The sequence below is a fragment of the Jaculus jaculus genome, chromosome 4, assembly GCF_020740685.1.
Source record: "Jaculus jaculus isolate mJacJac1 chromosome 4, mJacJac1.mat.Y.cur, whole genome shotgun sequence".
In the NCBI taxonomy this organism is placed as follows: Eukaryota; Metazoa; Chordata; class Mammalia; order Rodentia; family Dipodidae; genus Jaculus; species Jaculus jaculus.
In genome coordinates, this window is record NC_059105.1 from 99463706 (window position 1) to 99486532 (window position 22827).

General features: G+C 35.8%; 1 protein-coding gene and 1 pseudogene across 1 annotated transcript in view; one reads left to right on the forward strand and one right to left on the reverse strand.

Annotated features, from left to right (window-relative positions):
• The window catches only part of Lrp1b (LDL receptor related protein 1B), a 2087209-nt gene that overhangs the window by 286439 nt on the left and 1777943 nt on the right, over nt 1–22827 (forward strand). The window lies entirely within an intron of this gene.
• LOC101605281 lies at nt 186–22401 on the reverse strand (annotated as a pseudogene).

The following is a 22827-nucleotide window of genomic DNA, read 5'->3' on the forward strand; positions in this document are numbered from 1 at the left end:
TTGTAGTAATATGTACATTGTCCTCTAGGATCTGTTTCCTTACCATAAAGAAAAGTGAGTTTTTAGGTTCTTCTCAATATAACTGATTATGTTAAAAGTGAGCATGCTTAGCACACACTGGGTAAGTTTGAACAGGATGTAAATGAAGCCCTTATACTTGGGTACCAGATGCTTCTCTGTTAGATTCACAAAAGTAATCCTCCACCACTGAACTTCATTCTCTCTGGTGGCTCAATGAAGGCTAGCCAATCTGACGCCTATGTAGGTAACAGTCCCATGGACTGGCACTCATAACCAGGCAATGCCAACCCTATCATTTTCCCAATAAGATATAACAAACCCTGAAGAAACATCTGGCTTGAACTCTCTAGCATCTTGAAAGTGGTTGAAATTGCCATTAGTGCCTGAATGGGTCCCCAGGCAATACACGCTATCATGGTAGGGAAGATGGAAATGGCATCGCCTGCCATGGATGTGATGAAGAGGTTCATTGGAATCTATTTGAGGGGACCCAAGGCAATATCCCAGCAGCATTCTCCACCAGGATGCAGTCTGTCTCTTGCACGCTGGTATTAAGCACATATTGTCCAAGTAACCGACAGGATACAATGAGTCTCCCTGTCCACTGCCCCAGTCACTTCGGCCCCTGCTGCCTCCTCCTGGCCTGCTCAGCTCAAAGGCCCACTTGGACCACTGGCTTTGCTTGGCCACCAGTGCCCCACCCTAGCCACCCCTGCTCCTTGCCTGTCACGACGACAGCTTCCGCTAAAGCTGCCAAGGCCTTGACAACCCAGGGGACCCACCACAGGGCTCAACGCTATTATATCCTATGTTTGCTTTTTTTGAAGAAAAATATAAGGAATATGTTTTTCCAGAAGGCAAAATTCTAATAGCATTGAACAAAGTTGTAGCAATGCATATTGAGTCTGTTGTGATAGTATGTGGTGCTCAGGCAATTTAAATTGCCAATCGAAGAATCCAAGTGACCTTCCAAATCTCTGTCCTGAATCCCCAATTCAAGCTCCAGACATTAGATGTTTCTATCACAGTGTGAATTGGGACTAACCCTCTTGTCACACTGTGCTGTTTGGATGATTTATTAGCCATTCGATGTGATGTACAGAAGGGCTTTGCTGCTGAAGACAGCCCTTTGCTGGATACCTGCTCACACCAGCAGTATAGAGGCTTCATCTACACACAGCAGGGTGCGCCTGCTCATATCTTTACATTGCTTTACCTCTAATGTCCAGTTTCCCTGCCGAACCTTGTGATACTTTTCTTCATCTAGACTATAGTGATAAATTTTCATATTTAATTTCAAATGAAAAGTCACTCATTGTTAATCCCAACATTTGGGACACTGGGGCAGAAGCAATCCTTCTGCCTCAGTGTGAGTTTGAGGGCAGCCTAGAGTACAGAGTGAGAATTTTTTTTTTCTAAAAAGAAATCTACACTGTTTCTGTTTAGACTCACTTAGTCATAAACCTGTGACCTGGCTCTAGCCGCACAGGAATATTCCTAGTGCAGGATTATACTTTTTATCCTGGTCATCACTTAGTGGCAGTCCTTATGCTATGAAGTCCCACCATCCTACCACTAGCTTGCTCAATAGCCTGTCCCATCCTCAGCATTGCTTTAAAGAATATCCCATCAGTTCCACGCAGGATGAGAGCCAAAAAATTGGAATTTTTTTTATCTTTAGATACACCACTGCAAAAGCACACTCCCTATTTAAATTGTTCTTAATTTTGGCTCCACACTTCATCAGTCATTACTTAATACTGTAGTAATACCAATGTTGGTCAGAGATGATTGACCATCTCTGGTGACAGGGTAACCTTGTCATTATACTTTATGAGTCTGCTTTGCAATGTTCTGTTATTTCACACTGTTTAAGAAATTTCACTAATAACAGAGTGAGCCAGGCTTCTATTATTGTCAGTTTGAAAGCAATCTCCACATATACTTCATAAAGTTATATTTTAAAAGCACATAACAGTTTAAATATCTACCATGAAATCTTAATAATAATTCAAAATCATAAAAAATTAGTATTTAATGTGAAAATTTTACATCAACTTGAATTGATAATGAAGTCTCTACCATACTGTAACACACTGACCTTGTAAAATATATCAGCTGCCTCTGCTGAGACAATCAATCAATCCAAATATACTTTCATGTGATTTTTTTTTTTTTTGTCTGATGAATCACTCCTCAGCTGATTTCCTATTCACCAAGATGGTGTGACCTCAAAAAGACGATTAGCTTTCTCTTGTAAATGTTAAAATTCTTTCTGGATCCTGATGCTAGAAGTAGAGATGAAGGATAATAATCTATTCTTAGAGAAAGCGATTTGAGGAAATTTAAACATATCTCAAATCTGTATATTCCTAGTGTCCTTGGGATATAATATGCTAAACAAGATAAATATGCTCAGACATTATCAGCTGGTAACACTGTATCCTGAGCTGCTTTAAAGGATTAGTCTGATGGACAAGCCACAAGTGCACAGCCTGACATCTAACATAATATATTGAAGGTTATAAAGGATAAAAAGAAAAACAATACCTATAGATAGAAAGGTTATTCCAATACAACAGGAGTGGAATTTCTTCTTCGGATATACTTTCTGATATGTATCAACATGAGTTCTTTAGAACTTCCATGGTGTTTTTAGATTCAAAATTATTACTTGGAATACACCTTATAAAAGTGGATAGTGCCTCAAATAGATACCCTTTTATTACAACTACAAAATATGAAACTATTACATGTAAAATTGAAAGTGAAAAGTGATTGACTTGTTTGCAATTGCAAGTAGTCTTATTTGTAAATGTACAAGTCCACTCAGGAAAGATAAAAATATCTGCTTTTGTTCATGGGCGCTGATATTTTGTTTTCTTTTTAGCCGATTCTAATGTGCTATGTGGTCTCAGAAGGCTGAGATTAAAAATAATCCAATTTAGTTGTTTAATCAAATGGAGAAATACCAATTAAATATTTAGTTTCTCTTAAATTGTAACATTTTTTAAAGCTTGACAAAATTTTGAATCATTTTCTAAGTCTCTTCAACTTTATCATACAAGAGATCTTTCTTTTTTAAATTTATTAATTTTGTTTTTACTAATTAGTTTTGTACTCAGTGAATACAGTCAAGTTGGTACATTGTTAGGCTCATCCATGAACTACCCCCTCCCCATGGCTCCTCATTGTTGAGGTATATGGGTCATGCATTGTGGAGTTGGACCACAGTTATGGGTAGGAGAAATATCTCTGCGTATCATGACCCAACATGTGGCTCTGACATTTTTTCTGCCCCCTCTTCCTCAAAATTTCCCTGAGCCATGTTGTGTTCAATTTTGGTCTGCTTTAGTCATGAGATGATGGGGACATCTGGGTCTCTGGATATCTGATATGGTAGGAGTTGATCTCTTTGTCGATCACCTTCACCCTTGTGCTGGTACCCCTTTCACCAAGAGAATAGCACCCTTGCTTGGTTCACCCATTGTTTTTAGTTTCAGCTGGGGCCCTTTTGAGGTATGATGGGCTGGTTCTTTCCTTAGGATCTGCATCTATCTGAAAAAGAGAAGCAGATTCTCCAATGGAGAGTAAAGTTAGCACCAGACAAATGGGATAATACTTATTTTTTTATAGAGAATTTAATAGGTATAGGCCTATTTTCAGCCCACAATTGGTGGTGTCTTGATAATGGATAGCAGGCTCATATTTGGATATGGTTCTGACTTGTTTCCCAGTTCCAGCTATGGGTACCACTTAGCCAAATCAAGAGCAGTTAATTTCCCACCATGGCTGTGAGCCACTATTGCACTTATGTGAACATCACAACAGGTTATTTGCTGCTAAGTAGGTTAGACCATGAGTTGCTTAGACAGATATTGGTCATTTTCCCCCAGTTGCCCATGTAGCACCTTATGGCACTAGACATGCTGACTGTCTGAGGACCGACTCTCTTCCAGCTTCCAGCCATGCCCTTCCATTTTACGTGTCAACCACATATGGTATCTTCAGCAGTAGGGTCTCCTTTATCTTGAATCCTTATTTTTACCACCACTAAATGAAAACAAATAGCATTCATTGATATTTTTTCTTTCAGCAATTTTATAGTGCTGCTATAAACAAAACACATCGAAAGAAAGAATTGTGTGTTGTTGACCTACAAAGGATCCTTTGTAAGAATCTTAGGGGGGAAAAAATTATTCTTCCCTGTTGGTTAGCTCATTTTGAAATTGCTAGGGCTGGGCATTTAACAGGCAGTGGCACCAGGATGCTTGATGAGTACCATAACTCTTGTCTGATGTCACTATCTATTTGGACTACACAGGTAATTGGCCATTACCCTATTTTAGAGGTATATAGCCTACTGTCAAGCAATATTACCCAAACAAGGTGGCTTTCCCTCTCTCACAGTTGAGTCAGGTGCTCACTGCATTGCCAGTGAGAGAGTTTATGATTCCTAGAGTATATTTCAATCCTGGTTTTAGCTCTTTTGGAAGGACAAATTAAGAATATGTTCTTGATTTTCATGTCATCATTCACCATCTTAGATGTCACCTAGCTGCCGTGGACTGACTCTCGGGGAGATCAGGACCAAGGGAGAACAAGGGCGAAGGCTCAAGGAGAACTCGGGATTCGGCGAGGAAATGACAGACAGACATACTCTAAGTTGAATATGCTGCTGTGATTTACTGAAGTTTTCATTAAGGTTTTATATAGATTGAACAAGTGATCTCAAGAATTATTAATCTAAACAATCTTAAGTATTGTTTTATTTTATATATGTAGTGTTTATCAGGCAGGAAATGTACCCATTTCCTGAGAAGCACGTCTCGCATCATTGACCACAACATTATATGAACAGAAATTAGGGTAAAAGGTGTAAGGTGAATAACAGGTTACTTATTTCTTATACCCCAAGGACTGTCATATCCCAAGGACTATCATGCCCCAAGGATTGTCATGCCCCAAGGACTGTCCCAAACCATCTTTTTTCCACTTATTAAATCATTTATATAATCCTCATATTCATTATAAAAGTGTTTTCATCCAAAAGACCACCAATAGTTTAAGGCTGGTGTAATACTTTCCAGAAATTCCCTTCTTATTTGTTTATTGTATAAACACCAAGGCTTACACTTCCTTGTTAAGCATTCCATAAATGGAAGAGAATGCCATAGCCTCCTTTTTCCTTCATAATTCACCCATCTATTACCGAATTTATCATATCCTCCCTCATGGGGGAGTGGATCTAAGTAGTTTCCAGCTCTAGGAGTCCACTTCGGTGGTGTCCACCATCTGTCCTTGATCAAGTACTGAACATATCCCCCAGGAAGTTTCCTGGTGGGAATGCTTAAGTTTTGTAACTCCTTTTCTGCAGAACTGTCATGCTTTTTATGAACATTACCTATCAACATTTCTACTTTTATATTCTCAGGCTCAGTATCATTCTTAAACATCATAAGCTGTTTTTGCTCTACATCATCAAAAAATTGTCCTAAAGTTAATTTTTATTCTTAGTAGAGTTATACATTCCCTCCATTGCCCTAATTATAGGAGGGGCACATTTAATGCTTAGATTGTTCCTTGTATTCTGATTGCGTGCATGATTACTAGTAAGTGTTGAATTAGCTGTTCTTAGACAAACAACTAGAAGGAAGCAGGAAAGAAACAGAGCACAGAAAACAGCCCATTGGCGCCAGCAATCGGGTCTTTATGACTTCTTATGGGCAGCAGGAACCATTACAGTAATCGACTGCCAAGGGGTCACCAGGGGCATCCCTCCGAGGAGTGCTGGCCTTCTGTCCTCAGCTCTCTTCCAGTGTAGAGGCATCTTTGCTACATAGGCGAGGTCGCCGTGGACGTAGCACCTAGCTATGGATCAAAAGCAGTTTAGAACTCATGATCTCAATTTTGTATTGAGAAGATGGCTCAGTGCATAAAGTGCTGGGATCTGCAGACTCATATAAGAAAAAGAGGTAGTCACTGTGATGAAATGTTGTGCGTAATAATCCCAGTTTCCCTGTGGCATGAAGGGTGATGTAGACCAGAGAAGCAAACCCACCCATGCACCTACACAAGCTCACATGGATCAGTGGGCCTGGTGAACTGACTGGTTAGCTATGATGATAATGAGAGACCTTAACTCGAACATGGTGAAAGGTTAGAATATACATGGGAAGTTAACTTCTGGCCTGCATATGCATTTCATGGCATATCTAAATCTGTATTCACACATGAGCAGAGACACATGCACACATGTAAACACATCATTTATACAAACACATCAAATACATATATGTGTATATTAACATTTATTTATTTGAGAACTAGAAAGAGGCGGAGAGAGACAGAAAGAGAGAGAGAGAGAGAGAGAGAGAGAGAGAGAGAGAGAGAGAGAGGGAGAGAATGGGCATTCCAGGGTCTCCAGCCACTGCAAACAAACCTCAGACACAATTGCCCTCTTGTGCATCTGGCTTACGTGGGTCCTGGAGAATCTAACCATAATCCCTTAGTTTTGCAGGCAAATAAGCACCTTAATTGCTAAGCCATCTCTCCTGCCCCTCAAAATATATTTTAAGTTAATATTTTGTTTAATCAATGTAATGTCACACAGCCAATGGGATTTTATGTTTATTTTGTGCTTGTATTAATCATAAAGCATTCTGAACTTTTGAAATTTATAATCTTCCAAGTTATAGTAATCACAATGCAGAGATTCTGGTACATTAATGCCATAGTATGGCCAGTTGCTCTCATTTTGTGGCTACAAAGAATCTGTGAGTACTACAGCCTCCATGAACTTACATATTAGACCCTATGTGTGCAAAGATATAACTGGGCTTCAGTATTCTGTTATCATTACCTCGATAATGTAATAAGGTATCTATGAATTCATGTTGTGTAAATGAAGCTTAGCGTACGTCAGTTGTAGTACAGTTTCTAAGTGGCTTCCTGACAGTTGGCTTATACTCCCTTGCATACAGCAGTGCTTAACTCCATGGACAATCCCTGGCACCTCTGGACTATGCATGTGTATTCTATTAAAAAGGTAACTCTCCCTTCAGGATGACATGTCTCTGTTGAGAAGTTCAAGGTATGTTAGTTTCATATTACAATATGAACAAGTGGTAATCACTTCTATACTTAATAATGGGTACTCTTTCATGAACTCTCAAACACAATATGTTCTTCATAAATTTAATTTTGATATTGTCAGCTTAATTAATTATAAACCTGATTCCTAAGCGATTTGACTTTTTAATAGTTCACAATAAACTGATATTGTAATGAATTGTACCTTTACAGTATCTAGAATATCATTTAGAGTATCTTTAGAACAACTTATAATAATACCAAAGGGAGTGAATACTTTTGTTTTTTTAACATATTGAAGATTCAAATTAGGCACTGCATATGTTGTACCAGGGAGCTATTATTGCCACCCCAGCACATTTTAAACCTGTGATTTTTCTTTCTTCTTAATATTTCTTTGAAGTTTACATTTTCATAAGAACAGTTTACCTCACTATTTTTGAATAAAATATTTGCCGCACAGTAGTGAAAGTGAAAAGTAATAAATATCCAGAATAATTTCATACAAAGTAGCAATCTGTGCTCTATCCTCATTTTCACTCTCCAGAAGGAAACACTCACAATTTGATAACTTAAATTGTGTACTAGTATTATAGCTCTGAATAATTTTCCATTTATATATATATACATATATGTACATGTATATATATAATTAAATTACTGTGTATCAACTGAAATATGAATCATAGAAACTTAATTATAATTTAAGGAAATAACAGTGATTGTGTGTGATAGTGTAATCACTAAGCTATAAGTGAAAGGAGGAACAAGATGGAGACAATTGCAGGGAACAAAGGAAAATATAGGTTGGAATATAAAGAAAAAAAAATTAAGTGTAAAAGGGCAGGAGGGATGGCTTAGTGGTTAAGATACTTGCCTGCAAGCCAAAGGACCCAGGTTAAATTCCCAAGGACCCATGTTAGCCAGATGCACAAGAGGGCTCACATGTATGGATTTCGTTTGCAGTGGCTGAAAGCCCTGGTGTGCCCATTCTCACTCTCACTTGCTCTCTCTCACTCTCTCTCTCCCTCTCTGTCTCAAATAAAAAAAAAAAAAAGTAAATAAAAATACAGGTTGTATTGGTTATTGAAAGACATTTTATTTTCACATATTTATGTGTTATTTACAAATGATTAGTTATATTTTTATTTTATTTATTGTAATAATCATTATAGCTGTGAAAGGTGAAAGTTTATTTTAATTAACAGGACAATAGGTGTGGTTGGATGGCTTGTTTTATACCAGATCACTGTTTTTCCTATAATATTCAAATGGTTGAAAATAATAGTAAATTATCATATATGAAACCCAAATCCTGTCTTTGTGTAGAAATGAAATATAGTAACAATTTCATGTTTTTCTCCTTCTCAGTTAGTAATATATTGAATGTTCCTTTGACAAAGATCTTTGTCAGAGGGGAAGAAATTATGCAAAATTTATGTTTATGTAAGTTTAAAGATGTGAATTTTATTTTTAACTTGGTATAATAAAACTGATTATCATATTGATTTAAAATTATAAAACATATATTTTCACCTATTTTTGACTCAAACATTGCTGATGCATCCATTTATAGATATTTATGTGAACTACTTTTTCATATTTCTGTTCATCCCCTTTATGACATAATTGAAATTAAATATTTATATAAGCATATTTTTACACATCAGAATCATATCCCTAATATGGACTATATCGTATAAAAATTGTCATGTTTTAGCCAGGCATTGTGGCACATGCCCTTAATCCCAGCACTCGGGAAGCAGAGGGCGGAGGATCACCATGAGTTCAAGGCCACCCTGAAACTACATAGTGAATTCTAGGACAGCCTGGGCCAGAGTGAGACCCTACCTCAGAAAACCAAAAAAAAAAAAAAAAAGTCATGATTTAATGCATAAGCCAAAATACAATATCCAAGTTAACATCATATTAGGAGCAATTAAGAATATTATATGTGTCTTCAGTCAGGTGTGGTGGTGCACACCTTTAGTCCCAGCACTTGAGAGGCAGTGGTAGGAGAATCACCATAAGTTTGAGGCCACTTTGAGAATTCCAGGTCAGCCTGGACTAGAGTAAGACCCTAACTCAAAAAACAAAAGAATAATATATGTGTTTCTGTAGGTAAATACCCCTGCATTTTTAGAAGTTTTTTTAATTTATTTTGAGAGACAGAGGCATATGAGAGAGAAAGACAGAGAGAGAATGGATGCACTATGGCCTCCAGCCACTGTAAACAAATTTGAGATGCAGGTGTCACCTTGTGCATCTGGCTTATGTGGGTCCTGGGGAACTGAACCTGAGTTATTTGGCTTTGAAGGCAAATGCCTTAACCACTCAGAAATCACTCCAGCACTCATCTTGCATTTTTTTAATTTATTTGTTTTTATTTGAGGGAGAGAGAGAGAGAGAGAGAGAAAGGGTACACCATGGCCTCTAGCCAGTGCAAACAAATTCCAGACACATCATGTTGTGCATCTAGTGTAAGAGGGACCTGGGGAATTGAACCTTGTTCCTAGGCTTCCCAGGCAAGCACCTTAATCACTAAGCCATCTCTCCAGCCCTAATCTTGCATTTTTAATGACACATATATATATAATGTTTTGATTTGTTCTAATAGTACTGCTTTAGCTGACTATATTTAAGAATTATAATCATTTTCTTATGGAGCTATTTTAAAAGAAAATACTAGTTCCCAGTAAAGATATAAACATTTCCTTATCCAAAAAGAAAGGTGAGTAAGACTGTTATTTGGCTGAGAACCTTGCTTTTTAAAAAATTATTTCATTTACTTTAGAGGGAGAGGGAGAGAGAGAAAGAGGAAGATAGAAAAAAAGTGTAGGCACACCAGGGCCTCTAGACAGTGCAAAAGAACTTCAGACACATGTGGCATTTTGTGCATCTGGCTTTATGTGTGTACCGGGCAAAATAATTTGGGTCCTTAGGCTTGGCAGGCAAATGCCTTAACCACAGAGTCATATCTTCAGCCTAAACCTTGTTGTTGTTTTTTATTTTCTTTTTCTTAATTGAAAATTGAGGATTACTATGTTTGGCAAGAGGGCTGCAGAAAGACAAGAATAAATAAACTTAAGATAAATGATAATTACCCCTCTGTCTCATGAGCCTAAGGAAATAATTGCAAAAGGATTTTAAGTTCAAATAAATTTCACGCACTCAAACATGACTGTCCAGACTGTCCATTCCAAATTTAGAACTAATATCTATGTTCCCTATATCTATTTAAGCCATCATTAATAAGGAAAGTACTGTAAAAGTTATACACATAATTTTTATTTAATCTCAATATGCATCTTCATCAATAACCCCAAAAAGACATATTATTATCTTGAAGTAACCCAAACATAAAATTTTGCTTTCTTTATCCTAATTTTACTTCCATTATTCATTCAGATTTTTTAATTTTGTATCAAATACCTGGTGTCAACTAGTTTAGATGCCTTTGTGAATCATTGACCCTATATTATAATACCTTCATTTTCAAACTTCATTTTGATCTACATGTTTTGTTAGTATCTTGAATATAAAGGTCATTGCAGTTGCATGCCATGAACAGCTGGTTGGAACCCTTCCCCATGTGAGCTCTCTGGTTCTCTTAGCCCACGCATGGTTACAGGGTGGGGCTCATAGCCATCTTGTGTTCTGCAGCTCTGGACTATAGGAGCAGTTATGTGTGACTGAGAAAAACAGGGAAAAAAAGATATCCATCCATATTTTAAGAAGTAGATTTTCAAAGACCTTTTATGAAGTATTATTTTCTTCTGGAATATGATGTCCCAAAACTGAGGTGTTTGCAGGAAAGTTTATTTTTGAGAATGCAAACATTGCAGGAGATTGAATTAGAATTTTGTTAGAGTGAAACATGGGTACTTATGGTCAGATGACACCTATATTCCATATAGCATTTAGGGAAAAACGATTTTCCTTTCTATTGTTTCCAGTTGAGACCTAAAAATTAGGAAAGAATTATTAAGGAAGACACATTTGTACATTAGTCAACTTGAACTTTCAGTTTGTGATGGCATTGCATTGCTTTTCAAGACTCAGCTGTCAAAAGCAGTTTATTGCAGCTTCTCAGATTCAGAAATGGGGTCCTACAGTACACTGCTCATTCCCAGTATCATGGGAAGATGAAATATTGAGTAACAGTTAATTTCCTGAACTATTCTAGGTAATTAAAGAAAATAGTTTCTATTACCAACATTTAAAAATTATTCATAGAAAAAAAGTGTTTTACATTCTATAATACTTTAGAAATTTATTTCATGTAAATTTATTCAACTTTGACTATACATTTCACAGAGCCATGTCATGATACAAAATTTTAATTCTAGCACACCGTTAAATAGCAATTAAAAGTTTTAAGTTCATTTTATGAGTATTCATTAAATAATTAAAATATCTCTTATCTCTTACTTCACATTTTTAACGAACTTTTAAATTTATCAAATATTTAAGGAGAGATTTTACTTTAAATAGAAAACAAAGCTGATTTAGCATGTCCTAGCAGGGATGACCATGTAGAACTGGAATTTGATAAAGCAATTATAATTTAATTGAAGTTTAAAATCCTCTTTTCAGGTAGACATTTGTAATTTGGGCGGAGGACACTTGTCATGATTTTTTAATTACCCTTCCAGAATGACAAATGCATATGTAAAGCAATGGTAAAAACTGTGACTTGTAAGTCATACTAACAACTTTGCTTTTCATTTATCACGTTCTCTCAACATCCAGCTGCTGTTATTGAATCATAGTGGCAACTTCTACTATAAAACACGAGTAGTAATACTGCAGATTAAGAAGAGTATGAAATAAATGGAACATCTAGAATATACAGAATTAGTGCAAGTCCCTATGCTCTGAACTTTGAGAGAGGTAGAAAATACCTATGCAATCTGTCATACATCTTTTCTTTTGAAGGGAACAGAATAAATTGATATGAAATATAGCCATGGCATTCTCTGACCACTATTTGGGCTGTGTGTGTGTGTGCGCGCGCTCCCAGTGTCGTGCATTCTCTTTCTCATTTCTGTGAACAAAGAGTTCAGGCTTAAAGTTCCAGGGTATAGACTCCATCATGGCAGACTAGGCAAAGCAGCCAGAGCAGGAAGTTGGCTTCACACGCATCTGGGTGAAGACACGAATGGCAAAGAGGAAGTGCTTCATAAAGCCCACCCCCAGCGACACACTTCGTTCAGCATGGTTCTACCTCTTAAGTGTTCTAAACTTCCCTAACAGCTGGGGATCACTGGGTGGGGACAGGTTACATTCAAACCAACACATGGCCCTAGACTGAACACCCATCTCAGTTGCTGCTACATTTTATGTTTATTGATACTGGAAAGATTACTGGCTTTTGGTTTCTATCACATACATTATAAATTCTTATTTTTTAAATTTATATTTGCCTCAATACTATCTTGGCAGACAAATTAAAAAAAAAAAAGAAGAAGAAAGAAAGGAAGGAAGGAAGGAAGGAAGGAAGGAAGGAAGGAAGGAAGGAAGGAAGGAAGGAAGGAAGGAAGGAAGGAAGGAAGGAAGGAAGGAAGGAAGAAAGAAAGAGAAGGGAAGGGAGAAGAGGGAAGGGGGAAGGGGGAAGGGGGAAGGGGGAAGGGAAAGGAAGGAAAGGAGTGGTGGCACACGCCTTTAATCCCAGCACTAGGAAGGGGAGGCAGAGGTAGGAGGATAGCCATGAGGTCTAGACCACCCTGAGACTATATAGTAAATTCCAGGTCAGCCTAGGCTACAGTGAGACACTACCTCAAAAAACCAAAAAACAAAAACAAACAAACAAGAAAAGCAACATATCACACTATGTACAGAAGGGTTCAAATACATTTTCAAATGCTTAAGAAGCAAAGGTGTATGGGCAAATTTGTCAGTTGGCCACGTATTGAATTTCCCTGAATAACAATTCTTGGAGGTGAACTAAAAAGCTGTCTTGCAAGGCCTCATCACTGAAGCAGACCTGAAATGAACCCAACATGGCTCAGGGAAATTTGCAGAAGAGAGGGCCAAAAGAATGTTAGAGCCAAACTGATACACAGAGACCTACCCATAACTAATGGCACGACCCATATACCCCAACAAGAAGGGTCCCAGTGGAGGGAGGAGGACATCATCGAGGCTAACAATGGTACCAACTTGACTGTATTCACTGAATACAAAACTGATAAAAAGAAAAGAAAAAAAAAAAGGGCAACACACACACACACACATGCGCGAGCACAAAAGCTGTCTTTTTCAAATTCTACAGAAGTAAACAATGGAAATTATCATTGAATTCGTTTTCTGTGTATGCAATTATATATATTTTTTAATTTAATTAAACCCAGCAGACTGGCCTTTGTTTCCTTTATGAGCATGAGAGCAAAAGCAAGTATGAGAAAGAGAGAGAGAGATCGGCGAGAGAGAATATAGGTGAGCCAGAGCCTCTGGCCACTGTAAGCAAACTCCAGAAGCACATTCCACCTTGTGTGACTTTGAAAATGGGGTGCCTTGTGCATCTTGCTTATGTGGGATATGGGGAATTGAACATTGGTTGTTAGGCTTCTCAAGCAAGCTACTTAACAGCTGAGCCATCTCTCTAGCCCCATTTACTTTTATACTATTAATATGAGTTGTATTTTTATTATTTATTAGAGAGGGAAAGAATGAATAGGCATGCCAGTGCCTCGGGCCACTGTAAACAACTTCAGACCTTGTGCATTGGGTTTATGTAGGTACTGTGGAATCAAACCTTTTATCCTCTAAGCCCAGTCTCCAGGCCATGAGTTGTATTTTCTATTGCCATTGTGGGGCATTTCTGAGAATGGTGTTTCAAGCTATATTTGTTAAAGTCATAATCTAATTCAGATTTCTGGTTCAAACTCAATTCTGAGGATTGTTTTGGTCTTTTTTTTTTTTTAAATTAAACCAATTTTGTTTCCTTGGCAAATACTGGCCAATAATATACCTAGTAATATTTTAGAAAAGCTAAAGTATTATAATTCAACCTTTTTTTGCTTTCAACTAGTTATAGATTCATCTTTATTTTTCCAGCAAAAAACCCTAACGAGCAATTTGGGAAACACTATACATACATACATACATACATACATACATATATATATATATATATATATAATTATATGTATATATATATATATATATATATATATACATATAATTTGGGAAATACTATACTGATAAAACATGTGTTTCATCAATAGTAGCTCCTGTTTGTTCTGTAAATATAAACTATTCTTCAGACAAAAATAATTAGTGATTATTTTAAAATTCACTGTAACTTTAAATATACCCACAGTACTTAACCCACCATCCACATGGGGATAACTTGTGATACCCCAATGAGGAGCCACCCCCCTTCTGAAAAAGAAAGGGATGAAGGAAAGAATGCTACCAACATTTGATGTTTCCATGGTATGTATGTTCATAATTAAAAAAATATATTAAAAATAAAGACAGTAGTCAGGAGGATAGCAGAAGCCTAAAAGGGGGAGGACTAATACACAGGTGGGTTAAATTTCTGTTAATGGCAAAGTTCCTGATTTTATTAGTATTTTAAATAAATAAACCAAATAGTAAAGGCACCAAGCTGGACACACAAAAAAAAAAAAAAGAAAAAAGAATGAAATATATGCAGTCTTGTCAACCATTTAAAAATAGAAGTGACATTCCAGTATTAAACACAAATATAGATGATAGATAGAAAAATAATCTAAAATGAAATGTGTTGATCAGTAATTGTGGTTTTTAACCATATTATAAAAAAATTAGTCGGAAATTTTAAGCAAATTTCCTTTTTTATTTTACTTCACCATTTAGCTGAAGTACAATGAAACATATAACTTTATCTCTAGATGTTAATTCTCAATAGCCACATTTGTTTACAATTTTTCTTTTTTCTTTTGATTTTGAACTGCCTTCTATAAACTAGGATTTTCTGGCACATAAAAATAAAATTACCACTGCACACAAATAGCACAAGATCACAAATAGCACTTAATTTTGTTTTTTTTTTTTCTTCTTTTAATTGTAGAAATATATGGCATGCAAATAATTCTGACTGTCTAGGCAACCTGCTGAGTATAATGTTTCCTGGTAGTCTGGCTGCCACTTCACTCTTGGAATCAGGCTTAACATTTTTAGCAAAGTTCTGTGGTACTTTTGATCCAGTGAAGAGATGTAGTTGATAATGTTGGATATGCTCACTTAGTAAAAGTGACATTCATTTATTTATCCACTATAATAAGGTTTCCATTTTCTTTTGTCTTTGAAAATCCATATGTAGGATCACAGTTGGAAACTATACATAACAAGATCTCTTGGCTCAATTATTTTAGATTCATTGGTAATACTTATTTCAATAAAATATTACATTGTTAGTTTACATCTGCTTATTTTCTCTATCATTCATTTACTTATATTTGTTTATATACTTGTAAAAAAGTTCTTTCTTTTATACCTTTTTGTAGTATTTTATAGTATGGGATTTCTTTTCACCTATAATATATTTTTATACTCATATTATTCATAATTTGGATTTTGGTATAAACTTAAAATGAAATGTGGAATAACTAGCATAGAGTATAACTTAATATCACAAAAATGCTATTGGTAAAACAGTGACACAAAAGAATAAATTCTGAATATTATTACATTTTTAAAGCAGATAAGAGAATTTATGCTGTTGCTGTTTGAATAGAAGAATGTGGCTACTTTTGTTGGTGTGTGTACACTACTCCTTGTGTTTTGTGCTATTCTGTTTATCTGGATTCTGGGTATCAGTGCTGATAACGAAAACTCAAAAGGCATTGACTTAATTACGTTGGTACTTTTCTGACATGTTGTGTATATCAATTTTTGCAAATATCAGAAAAAAGTTGTTCACTTAGCCAAAAGTGACTCCTTTGAATCTTAACATATCTATTCTAAGTAATAAGCGGGGTTTTGATTTGTATCTTCCAAAAATGTTCTAATTTCAATTCATGCTTTTACTGCCCTGGATCTGAAATCATTTCTGATATTCTGAGCAGGAAGAATGCTCATTGCAGTTAGAATGCTACTTTATGTAGAGTTTTCAATGAAGCTAAACTACACACACACACACACACACACACACACACACACATTCTTCTTAATTGTGAGGTTACACTGACCTGTAATTCAAATTCAAAACCATAGGTCTTCATGTCTTGCTCCTCTTATATATATTTTTCTTCTCCCTCAGTAAGAACTATGATTCTCCACACTATCAATGGCATTTCCTCATTTGGCCTTTCCAACTATACGTATATAATAAATTTAGAGTTATTATGCAAACACTAATTACAACCTCAACAAACCTAAGGAGGATATAAACCTGCAAAGAAAAGCTCAAAAAATCATTAGTGAATTTACTCTAGATCTCCTTTATCACTGACTTAATTAAGATGTTTGCATTTTGTGAAAATTTTCAACAGCATTTTTATGTACTACTCTTTCACCTTGCCCCATCTTGAATTGGTTATAAATATGAAATTACTATTAAAAGCCCTTACCATTAAAGATTTGTTAAATTCTTCCCAAATGTCATATTAATATATAAGCTTTCTAATAGATACCTCAGGAAGGACCCATATTATAATATTCCATAAATTAGTATTTTACAAATATGATGTAGAAAACTGATAAATGGAGGAAATATTCTATTAATAATATTTATATTAAATATTAATACTATTTTCTTAATAAATAATTTCTTAATAAGTTAAGTACTTTAAACATTTTATTAAGTATTATATTGCCTTCAATGTTGTTATAAAAATATGATGCTGACATCTCTTTTTGTTCCCTTTGTGAGTTTGTATATGTGTATGCATATTAATGTGTGTACAGATGCATATGCGACTGTGTGTGTATGCATGCATGAGACCATGGGTATGGAAGCCAGAAGACAACCTCAAGTGTGGTTCCTCAGATATTGTCTATCCCTTGTAGACAGATTCTCTCATTGCTCTGGGCTTCTCCCTATTAGATTAGACTGGCAAGCCACTGTGTACCAAGGATCAGTCTGTTTCCACCTCCCAGCCCATGCCCCACTCTTACTTTGTTAAAAGGATTTTGGGGATGCAACTCTGGTCCTTATACTTGAATGCCAAGCACTTTACTTATGGACTGAATTGTTATCCTGTGAATATCATTTGCTTCTCTTTGGAAAGAATTGCTCATTTCACTTTGTAGCACAGTTGATTTCTGCAATTTTCAAATGTAATTACTTTATTAATGCTCAGTTACTTTTTCTTTTTTTATTTTTTTATTAACAACTTCCATGATTGTAAACAATATCCCATGGTAATGCCCTCCCTCCCCCCCACCCACTTTGCCCTTTGAAACTCCATTCTTCATCATATCTCCTCCCTGTCTCAATCAGTCTCTCTTTTATTTTGATGTCATGATCTTTTCCTCCTATTATGATGCTCTGGTGTAGGTAGTGTCAGGCACTGTGAGGTCATGAATATCCAGGCCATTTTGTGTTTGGGGGGAACATGTTGTAAGGAGTCTACCCTTCCTTTGGCTCTGACATTCTTTCTTCCACCTCTTCTGCAATTGACCGTGAACTTTGGAAGGTGTGATAGAGATATTGCAGGGCTGAGCACCCTTGCCACTTATTTCCAGCACCATGATGCATTCTGAGTCATTCCAGGGTCACTGCCACCTGAAAGTAGAAGGCTCTCTACCAAAAGTGAGAGTAGCATTAATATATGGGTATGAATGTTAAGAGAAGTGCTTATTGGGCAGTTTGATGAGCATAGTATATACGTTTAGCCAGATAGCAGCAGATGCCACACTCCTAGGTCTCATGGCTACCCTGTTTTAAGTTTTCAGTACCAGGGATGTATTCACTCCCATGTAGCTAGCTTCCAGTCCAATAAGAGGGTAGCTGGATTCCACCATGATAGACGTGCTTCTATTGCACCATTTGGCTCATTTTGGCCTGCCTGGCAAAATTTAAGACTTACAGTATCCACTGTTGAGTATTTTCATTGGTTATTTCTCTCTCTCTCTCTCTCTCTCTCTCTCTCTCTCTCTCTCTCTCTCCCATTGAACTGAATGTAGAATGACTTCTTTCAGCTTTCTGTCAGCTGGTCTACATGGAGGAGGTTATCAGCTTAGTTCCAGCAGGATTTCTCAGTGGTTTTGCAGCCCAAGTATCCGCTGAAGTCTTTATTTTTTTCTAGAATACTTTTCTAATTGACAATATAGGAAACTGAATAAAGATAAATTATAATTATTTCCAGAAAGTTTTTTGATTATGATTAAATATTAATTGTATCCTACTTTTTTGTTTTCCTGTCTTGAGAGGAATTCATTATGCACTTACTGAAAAATGTATAATATTTTTAAAATACAGGGTAGGTTGGATGTTTTGATTGTCTGTTATAATACTATACATCTTATAATATTTTTTAATTTAATTTATTTATTTATTTGAGAGCGACAGATAGATAGAGATAGAAAGGGGCAGATAGATAGACAGCCACTTCAGCCACTGCAAACAAACTCCAGATGCATGTGCCCCCTTGTGAATCTGATTAATGTGGGTCCCGGGGAATAGAGCCTCAAACCGGAGCCCTTAGGCATCACAGGCAATCACTTAACTGCTAAGCCATCTCTCCAGCCCCCTTATAATCTTTTTTTAAGTAAATCTATTTTTCTCTGGAAACTTTAAATTTAGGTTCCATTTCTGAGATTTGAGTTTTAGCTTACTATCAGAATTTAACCAGCTCATAGGACAAGGTATTAGTTACCTTTATGAGGATTAGGCAAATACCAGAGAAAAACTAAGAAGCAATTTGAAGAGGAAAAACTTGTTTTCATTTACAGTTTAAGAGAATCCCATTGTTAGCTGGCTGACTCCATTTTTATGGGTCTGTAGAAAGACAGAGCATCATGACAGCTGGAGAGCAGAGATGATGATCTGTTGTTGTGCTGGTGGCTTTCTTCCTTCTCCTTTTTTTCAAAAGGGATTGATCACTGGCCTGTTGGATTGTGTGCATACACTCAGAGCAGGTCTTTCCTCATACTTAATTCTCTCACAACAATCTTTAGAGGCACACTCACATCGTGTTTTGATAATCTCCTAGGCATATCTCAATCCAATCAAGTTGTCAATGAAAATTAAATATCACATATGCTTTTCTCCGATTTTCTATGTCCTATTCTGGGTTATATTCACACACACAAAACTGCCCATTTCTTTCAAGACTTTCAAGGGATTCTTCTGTCTCCAGACGTACCTCTCCATCTTCCTAGATGTTATGCCTTTCACAGTAGTCTCTTGTCATTCTTTGTCCTTTCTAGCTTTCTCTGTTCCCAGGTAGCTAAGTCTTTCACACACCAAGTTTTGGACATGTTCTCATGAAATCTGGGAATTTTGTCCGAAAAGTAGTTTGCATTCGGTCCGTTATTCCTTCTTCTCCCCAATATTATGCTTGGTAGAGACTTGAGTTTATTCTACCGGTAAGAGTTTCTCCTCGCCACTTACATATCATTTGCAGTGCTAAGAACTTTTAATCTTATCTTTATTCACAATTACATTAGGGGATTTTGTTTTCTCTTTTTGCAGAAATGTATTATTTTTGGGTATGAGTGGTGGAGTTCAAAACTATGTGGTCTCAAATATCATACATGGACACATTTTAAGAAAATTCAATTATGTATTCATCTAATTTAGTTAATGTGTTTACACATTTATATAATTTATAATCTTAGGATGTAATATTAAAATTCATGTAGTCAGAACTAATTATGTACCAAACATATGAAGTATGTATTTTATTAAGAACATACTTTGTATGGATGCATCATGTGTTGGTATCATCTTTTACCTAGAATCTTTTGAGGCTTCTGTTGGTTACAATGGTTGTTTTATTTTTTGTTTGTTTAATTTGAAAGAGCATCATATTATGTCACCCAGGCTTGCCCAAGAATTTTGGCTTCAAGAACTCTTCCTACCTTAGTCTCTCAAATAGCTGAGACTTCAAGCACGTGCCACTGAGCCCAGTTTGGGGTTATTATTCATACTTGGTTAAGTCCATTGTCATGTTTATAAACTAATTTGAAATAATTATTAATTGCTGCAATTATCACTATTAAGAAGATACTAGTTTGAGAAAGGAAAACTCAAACATTGTTCACACAAGAAAAAAAAAAAAATCTTTACAAGATCCAATTCAGAAGTTATCATTGTTATCAACAGAGAATTGTGAAAATTAGAAATGAGGAATGCTCAGAAAATTATAATGTAAGATTCCTGGTGCCAAATATCATCCACTTGAGTGAAAGAAACAAAATTGAAACATGCAGAGCAAATAAGCAGGGTCTGAATTTCCTGCTCATTAAACCTCAGGGGAGGTCAAGTAGAGGAAGGGCTGAATCTCCAGCTTCCTGTCCAAAGAGAGGTGTGTCTCATAGATTTTCAGTTGTAACAGGAATGAAAATTACATGACAAGAATTATTTATTCACATTTTAACATTCATAATATTCAGTGGGGTTTTGTTTGTTTTACTGGATTGGTTTGGTTTGTATGAATGATATTTTCTGTGAGGGTATTAGAAATTAATGCCTGACAATTTCAAAGGTCAAAATGGATGCTGTGATAATGGCTCAGGGAATGAAGGCTTTTTAAGGCATTTGCAGCACCATAAATAGTATATGGTAAGGATTGAGATTTCCTGAGTTCACTTCCTTAGCACAACTTAAAAAGGTGGGCATGGCCACACAAACACACCCAAGTCACTTCAGTTATATGAGGCAGAGACCAGAGGACTTCTGGAGCTTGCTGACTGAAAAAAAAATCCAAATTGAAGGAGATACTCTAACAGAATTATACAGGCGGATGAGTAAAAGGACACATATGTATACATGGAGTGATAACTACATACACATGTGCATAAATCACATTACATCATTCATCTATACACACCTATATCCCTAAAATGAAAACAAAATGCCAAAATGAGTCACAAAGTTAATATAGTGAAACAAACTATTTAATACTTGGTCAAGAGAATGTTTAAAGGAAAGAGATTTATTAGGAAGTAAAATTAGGCACTTGAAACAATAAGGAGAATACCATTTCCTGTTGACATCTATGAAACTAACCTGTGACAAGAGGGAAACATCACCACCTATAACTTCCATGCCACAGATTGGAGCATTTATATATGTACTTAATTCTTACTGGCCTAGCAGCTACTTGATTTCTTATTGTGCCACTATTGAAAGAAAATGTGAAGCTAAGTATGTGATAATTTTATTTGTATAGCTATAAACATTATTATAATAGTAGTTTTCAAATATGTACATTTATCTCTGTGTGAAATAATTATTTTATTTCTTTATTATTGATGGATTCAGTTAATCCACAGTCCCCCACCCCTCTCATAGTGTGATTGTTGACCTGAGGACTTGAGGCAAATATGTGATGATAGACAAAATTAAGTTTTCAGTTCTTCATGGGCATAGGGTTATCATTAAGGAGAAGTAGATTCAAAAACAAGAGAAGCATAAAAACAAGAAATAATTTGAAAGAAAAATGGCAAGATCAGAGATAGGATATGGGGAGAGGAATAATTTCTTAAAACTGCTGAATTTTAAATTACTATAACTATGCAATCATGGAATTCAAAAAGCTTAAAGTTCATGTGATGACATAATTCTTAGTCATCCTCATTCAATCAGTTACTAAATTATAAATCTGAATCAGTCACCATTCCAAGTGCATTAACACAGCAGAAAAATTTATGTGTTTCCTTAGCTCATTGTGAATGAGAAAAACACAATACATGTTCTACATCTTTTCCTCAGTTTTCATCAAATTGCATATAGACATTCAGAAAATGTATATATGATTTTTTAATGCTCTGTTGAAATGAGCTTTTGTGTGGGGATGTAAACTCTTGTATGTATAATATGGAAACTTGAGAATTGATGATTTTGCTATTAAATATGTTTTAATTTAAAGAAATATTTTTAACTTATTTACAATCAGAAAGAGAGGGAATGAGAGAGAAACACTGGGCAGGACATTTCCCCCTGCCACTGAAAATGAACTCCAGATGCATGCACCCATCACTATGTGTATCTGGCTTGGGTGCTGGGTATGTGGGTACTGGGAAATCACACTCAGAACCTTAGTCTTTGCAAGCAAGTACCTTTAACCACTGATCCATCTCTGTAGTCCCATATAACATTTCATATGGTTTGTATTCTTCCAGCGCCATTGTATATACATGTCTTACTTGAACCTTTTACCATTATTGTAATGGTAGAATTATTTAAATATTCCAAAGATAGAGTGACTAATATCTAGTCTGAAGTGGTATCGTGGGAAAATATTTGTATCTAGAATTTGAAAACAAAACTGTTTCGGTCGATTCAAATATTTCTACTAAGATAGCTTTTCATTTTAAAATCTCAAATAAAGTCATCTATACAGCTTTTATTATTTGAAGCTGGATTTTTGCAAGTAATTTCAAAGTTATTAATACGGGTTTAACTTGCATGATACAATTTGAATTAGCAATTTTTTTCTTTAAAATTTATGAGAACACAGTGGGATCACAGTTCTGGAATTACATATGTATTATAGACAACACCAGATACTGAAAATATAGCAATTTTGTCACCAAATGCAGTATTGAGGGCCA